At 38.4% G+C, this 5,460-nt stretch overlaps 2 pseudogenes; both read right to left on the bottom strand.

Moving 5' to 3' along the window:
• Positions 1 to 1,856: 1,856 nt before the first annotated feature.
• On the bottom strand, positions 1,857 to 1,975 carry LOC127641659 (uncharacterized; annotated as a pseudogene).
• Positions 1,976 to 2,596: 621 nt separating this feature from the next.
• On the bottom strand, positions 2,597 to 2,715 carry LOC127641660 (uncharacterized; annotated as a pseudogene).
• Between the last annotated feature and the right edge of the window lie 2,745 nt (positions 2,716 to 5,460).

Here is a 5,460-nt window from a genome sequence, read left to right as displayed (position 1 = left end):
TATTTCATGTCCATTATACGCTTCCCCTTGATCCTCAGTATCTTTATTTCCTGTTGATTCATTGTTTTGTAATCTTCTTAATTCCTCCTCTCGCTCTTCATTGTCTCGTTCATGCATTTGCCCGTCTACCTGCTGCTCCTCCTCCTCTCTCCCCATCCAACACTCACACCTGTTTAAAACCAATTTGCAATCCGGGCACGTTACGCGTTGCAGTGTCTCGCGAAGTGCCCCTCTCCTCGCGACTTATAACACTTAAATTCCGGACAATCCTTTACCACATGGTCCGGGCTCATGCACAGCCTACAGGTCTTCACCTGGTGGCTGTGCATCACCCGAAATATTGTGGGCCCTCCGCCGTCTCTATTTTTGTGCTGTACGGGAGGGAGGCAACTTCTTTCGGAAACGTGTTTTAACAAACCTTGTCCCGTCCTCAATACTAGTGCCCGGATACATTCTTTCGTTTAACTTTTGAGATGGGGATTACTCCCCATCCCTCCAATTTGCTTAAAATTTCCTTGTCAGCAGTGTAAACTGGTAAATGCATGAAGGAGACAACATATTCTCTGTTTTGTAGTCTTTTTACCTCACAGTCAATGCCCTTTATTTTCAATCCATCCATTATAAGCTCTACGTCATCCTCGTGTTCCAGTGTTACCTCGTATTCCTTCACTCTTTTGGGTCTGACTGCTAAAATCCTTCCTTCTCCAATCTGCTCCGTCACCGCTTTAATGATGTCCACCGCCTTTGCGTCTTTCACATATTCTACATCCACCGTTACAGTTGCTTCTTTTAAGTACACTCTCTTTCCATCTTCTTTCCTTACATCTCGATTGATTCCACTGCCATCTCGTTGTCTTTTCTCCAGTCCAGTGTCGCTTTGCCGTGCATGTTCCTCTATCCAGTCCAGTGTCGCTTTGCAGTGCGTGTTCCTCGAGCCAGTCCAGTGTCGCTTTGCCATGCGTGTTCCTCTATCCAGTCCAGTGTCGTTTGCCATTAATCCATCCATTTTTGAGAAAGAATAAAATAACCACCTTCCAGCCAGCAAAAGCTGCTGTTAGGTGGTTTAAACAGACAAAAACAAAAAAAACCTAACTTAAAGTAAGAAAACCAAAAAACAAACACACAAAAAAAGCACAAAATGGAGGAGAGCCTTCCTCTCCAACTGCAGCCAAAAACTCCCAATTGCTCACTAGCTCCCTCTAGCCTGCACAGGGTGGTATGGCCATAGCTGAGTGCTGGGGCTACCAGCAGGCCATTTAAAGCAAGCGCACTGCACACATCCTTATGCTGCTCTCCCATCATTAAAATATGTCTTGTACTGCAGCTCTAAAAAAGAGACAACAGGCCCTTTCCTCTCAGACATTGTCTATTTTTATTTATTTCTCTTTTGAAAAGGTAAGTGCCTCCTCTCTATTCATTCAATTTCACAGGAGTCGTCCACAATACCTTTTTCTGCATACCTGTGTCACAGCTTCCATGTGGTTTGCTAAAAGAGGGCATACTCAGCTGCACAATTATATGCTTAACACATAATAATAATCCAGTGGCCAAAGAAAACTCTTCTCTACTTAAAAAATGACCTCAGGACGCTTTCTTTCGGATGTGTCCACCAAATTTTGGAAGCACTGCACTTTGTTTGTACTTTCCAACTCTGTATGTTGCAGTCAAGAAAGAGCAAAAAAAACCCTCTACTGCTTTCTGTAGGAGGCAAGATAAATGAGCAAGCTGTCCTTTGCCACAGAGAAAGCTAAATGAAAGAAAATCAATCAATCATACAACCAATTTCCAAGGATAAATAAATATATCCCAGTTGAGCCAGGGGAGTGTATGAGTTAAAACAAACAAGGAAAAGAAAAATCTTACAGCACCTGGTATTCCCAGGAAGTCTCCCATCCAAGTACTAACCAGGCCCAGCCCTGTTTGGCTTCCGAGATCAGACGAGTTCGGGCCTGCACAGGGTGGTATGGCCGTAGCTGAGTGCTGCGGCTACCAGCAGGCCATTTAAAGCAAGCGACTGCACACATCCTTATGCTGCTCTCCCATCATTAAAATATGTCTTGTACTGCAGCTCTAAAAAAGAGACAACAGGCCCTTTCCTCTCAGACATTGTCTATTTTTATTTATTTCTCTTTTGAAAAGGTAAGTGCCTCTCTATTTATTCAATTTCACAGGAGTCGTCCACAATACCTTTTTCTGCATACCTGTGTCACAGCTTCCATGTGGTTTGCTAAAGAGGGCATACTCAGCTGCACAATTATATGCTTAACACATAATAATAATCCAGTGGCCAAAGAAAACTCTTCTCTACTTAAAAAATGACCTCAGGACGCTTTCTTTCGGATGTGTCCACCAAATTTTGGAAGCACTGCACTTTGTTTGTACTTTCCAACTCTGTATGTTGCAGTCAAGAAAGAGCAAAAAAAACCCTCTACTGCTTTCTGTAGGAGGCAAGATAAATGAGCAAGCTGTCCTTTGCCACAGAGAAAGCTAAATGAAAGAAAATCAATCAATCAAACAACCAATTTCCAAGGATAAATAAATATATCCCAGTTGAGCCAGGGGAGTGTATGAGTTAAAACAAACAAGGAAAAGAAAAATCTTACAGCACCTGGTATTCCCAGGAAGTCTCCCATCCAAGTACTAACCAGGCCCAGCCCTGTTTGGCTTCCGAGATCAGACGAGTTCAGGCCTGCACAGGGTGGTATGGCCGTAGCTGATGGCTGCGGCTACCAGCAGGCCATTTAAAGCAAGCGCACTGCACACATCCTTATGCTGCTCTCCCATCATTAAAATATGTCTTGTACTGCAGCTCTAAAAAAGAGACAACAGGCCCTTTCCTCTCAGACATTGTCTATTTTTATTTATTTCTCTTTTGAAAAGGTAAGTGCCTCCTCTCTATTCATTCAATTTCACAGGAGCATGTCCACAATACCTTTTTCTGCATACCTGTGTCATAGCTTCCATGTGGTTTGCTAAAGAGGGCATACTCAGCTGCACAATTATATGCTTAACACATAATAATAATCCAGTGGCCAAAGAAAACTCTTCTCTACTTAAAAAATGACCTCAGGACGCTTTCTTTCGGATGTGTCCACCAAATTTTGGAAGCACTGCACTTTGTTTGTACTTTCCAACTCTGTATGTTGCAGTCAAGAAAGAGCAAAAAAAAACCCTCTACTGCTTTCTGTAGGAGGCAAGATAAATGAGCAGGCTGTCCTTTGCCACAGAGAAAGCTAAATGAAAGAAAATCAATCAAACAACCAATTTCCAAGGATAAATAAATATATCCCAGTTGAGCCAGGGGGGAGTGTATGAGTTAAAACAAACAAGGAAAAGAAAAATCTTACAGCACCTGGTATTCCCAGGAAGTCTCCCATCCAAGTACTAACCAGGCCCAGCCCTGTTTGGCTTCCGAGATCAGACGAGTTCGGGCCTGCATTTTTTTTTTTTTTTTTTTTTATTAGAAAATTTCAATAAAATACATTAAAATAAATAGAAATACAGATATACATTTTATACAGAAGATACAGATTTCTACAGAAGATACAGATTTTCTTCCACAACCTTTCTACATCACATGTCATTTACATAATTTAAAAATCTCCTTCACTTCCAGGCAACTTCCACATTAGATCCTTTAAAACACCACAAACTTTTGGGGTAAAAACACCATAAAAAACATCCAACTTATTTTCACATTTAAAATACTCAAACAATACTTCAATATACAATTCGGTTTTCCTTTTAAAAACAATCCAAACATCCAACATGATTTTTTCCTTTTTTGCTACAATTCTTCTCTCCCATATTGCACTTTTCATTAGCATCACACACAGATTAATAAAACTTTTGTTTTTACCCTTTTCTTCCATCCCAAACATCACCACTCTGTTCCATTCTACAGTCTTCTCATTTAATTCCCCTCTCAACATTTCAATCAATCTTTTACCCTTTTCCTTAAAATCTTCCAGTTCTCTACAATTTAAAAACAAGTGTAAAAACTTTCATCTTCCCCATTACAAACTTTACATATTTCACTTAGTTCCATGTGGATTTTTTTTAAAATAACGTCAGTAAAAATTGCTCTGTGTCTGATTAAATATTCAAAACTCTCCAATTTTACGTCTATCATTATACCTTTCATGCTATTCCATATATCCTCTTCTTTTAGATCTTTGTATTTCTGTACCCAGTACTCATTGGCTTTTGGTTTCCTAAAAACCCCTCTCTAAAAAAACAGTAAAACATTTTCACAGTACATTCATTAAAAGCATATAGTTTTTCTCCCAACTTTACATGTACTTCTTTCCCTAATTTCTCTTCCTCCATATCTTCTATTCTTTTTATCCACTCTTTGGGTATTGCTTCTTTCATTATTTCATACTTATTTTGTAGTTCTTGTTCATTAAAATCCTCTTTTGCCACTTCCATTGTATCTATTATATACTGTAATGGTAAAAATCCCTCTTTAAATTCATATAAAATATCTCTAACTCTTGTGATCCCAACATCCCACCATTTCTTTAAAAAAATCACATTCCCCTGATTTAAAATGCCGCTGTTTAAGAACAAAGGCTGATTTAAAATGCACTCTCTACCTTGAGGATTAAAATTAACAATAGTTAAAAATTTCCCCCAAGCACTCATCAATTCTCTGTAAAAATCTGGCATTCCTTTCACCATCCAATTCTTAGTTTTCATCCATAAAATATTATCTCCCAAATTAAAATTCCCACATTTATTTAAAAAATATTCCATTGTCTTTTTCCATGCTGTTTTACTTTTCTCATCTAGATACTTTTTTATTACTTTAACTCTTAAGCTATTTTTTCTTTGTTCCACGTCTATCAATCCCATCCCTCCCTTTCCTACTTCTCCTATTATAGTATCGTATGCAATTCTTGGAGGTTTTCCATCCCATATAAAATCCAAAAAACATTTTTTCATCCTTTTTTCCACCCACATTGGCATAGACGTCACATATAAAACATACCATAACTTTGCTACCATTAAAACATTTACAATTAAAACTTTCCCCTTTAAACTTAAAGTCCTCAGTTTCCAAAAGTTTAACCTTCTTTCAATTCCTCCTAGTATTTCTTCCCACATTACTTCTTCAACATATTTTTTGTCTTTCCCTATTAAAACACCTAAGATCTTTATTTCCTTTGATTCTTTAAACTTAAAATCATTTGCTAAAACACTCGCCCCTCCAAATCTCATATATACTGTTTTCTCTTCATTTATCTTGCTCCCTGATCCCCTACAAAACGTCTGTACCACTTCCATTGCTTTTTTAACACTCTTTATATCCTTAACCATTATCGCTGTATCGTCTGCATATTGAAATATTTTTTCATTTCCCCACTCTCTTCAATGTCTATCCCTCTTACTTCTTTATCTCTTTTAACAGATAATCCCAAAGGTTCTGCAACTAGTGAGTATAAAAGTGCTGATAGT

This window comes from Xyrauchen texanus, unplaced genomic scaffold (genome assembly GCF_025860055.1).
Source record: "Xyrauchen texanus isolate HMW12.3.18 unplaced genomic scaffold, RBS_HiC_50CHRs HiC_scaffold_1265, whole genome shotgun sequence".
Lineage (NCBI taxonomy): Eukaryota > Metazoa > Chordata > Actinopteri > Cypriniformes > Catostomidae > Xyrauchen > Xyrauchen texanus.
This window is presented reverse-complemented; position numbering and strand designations above follow the sequence as displayed.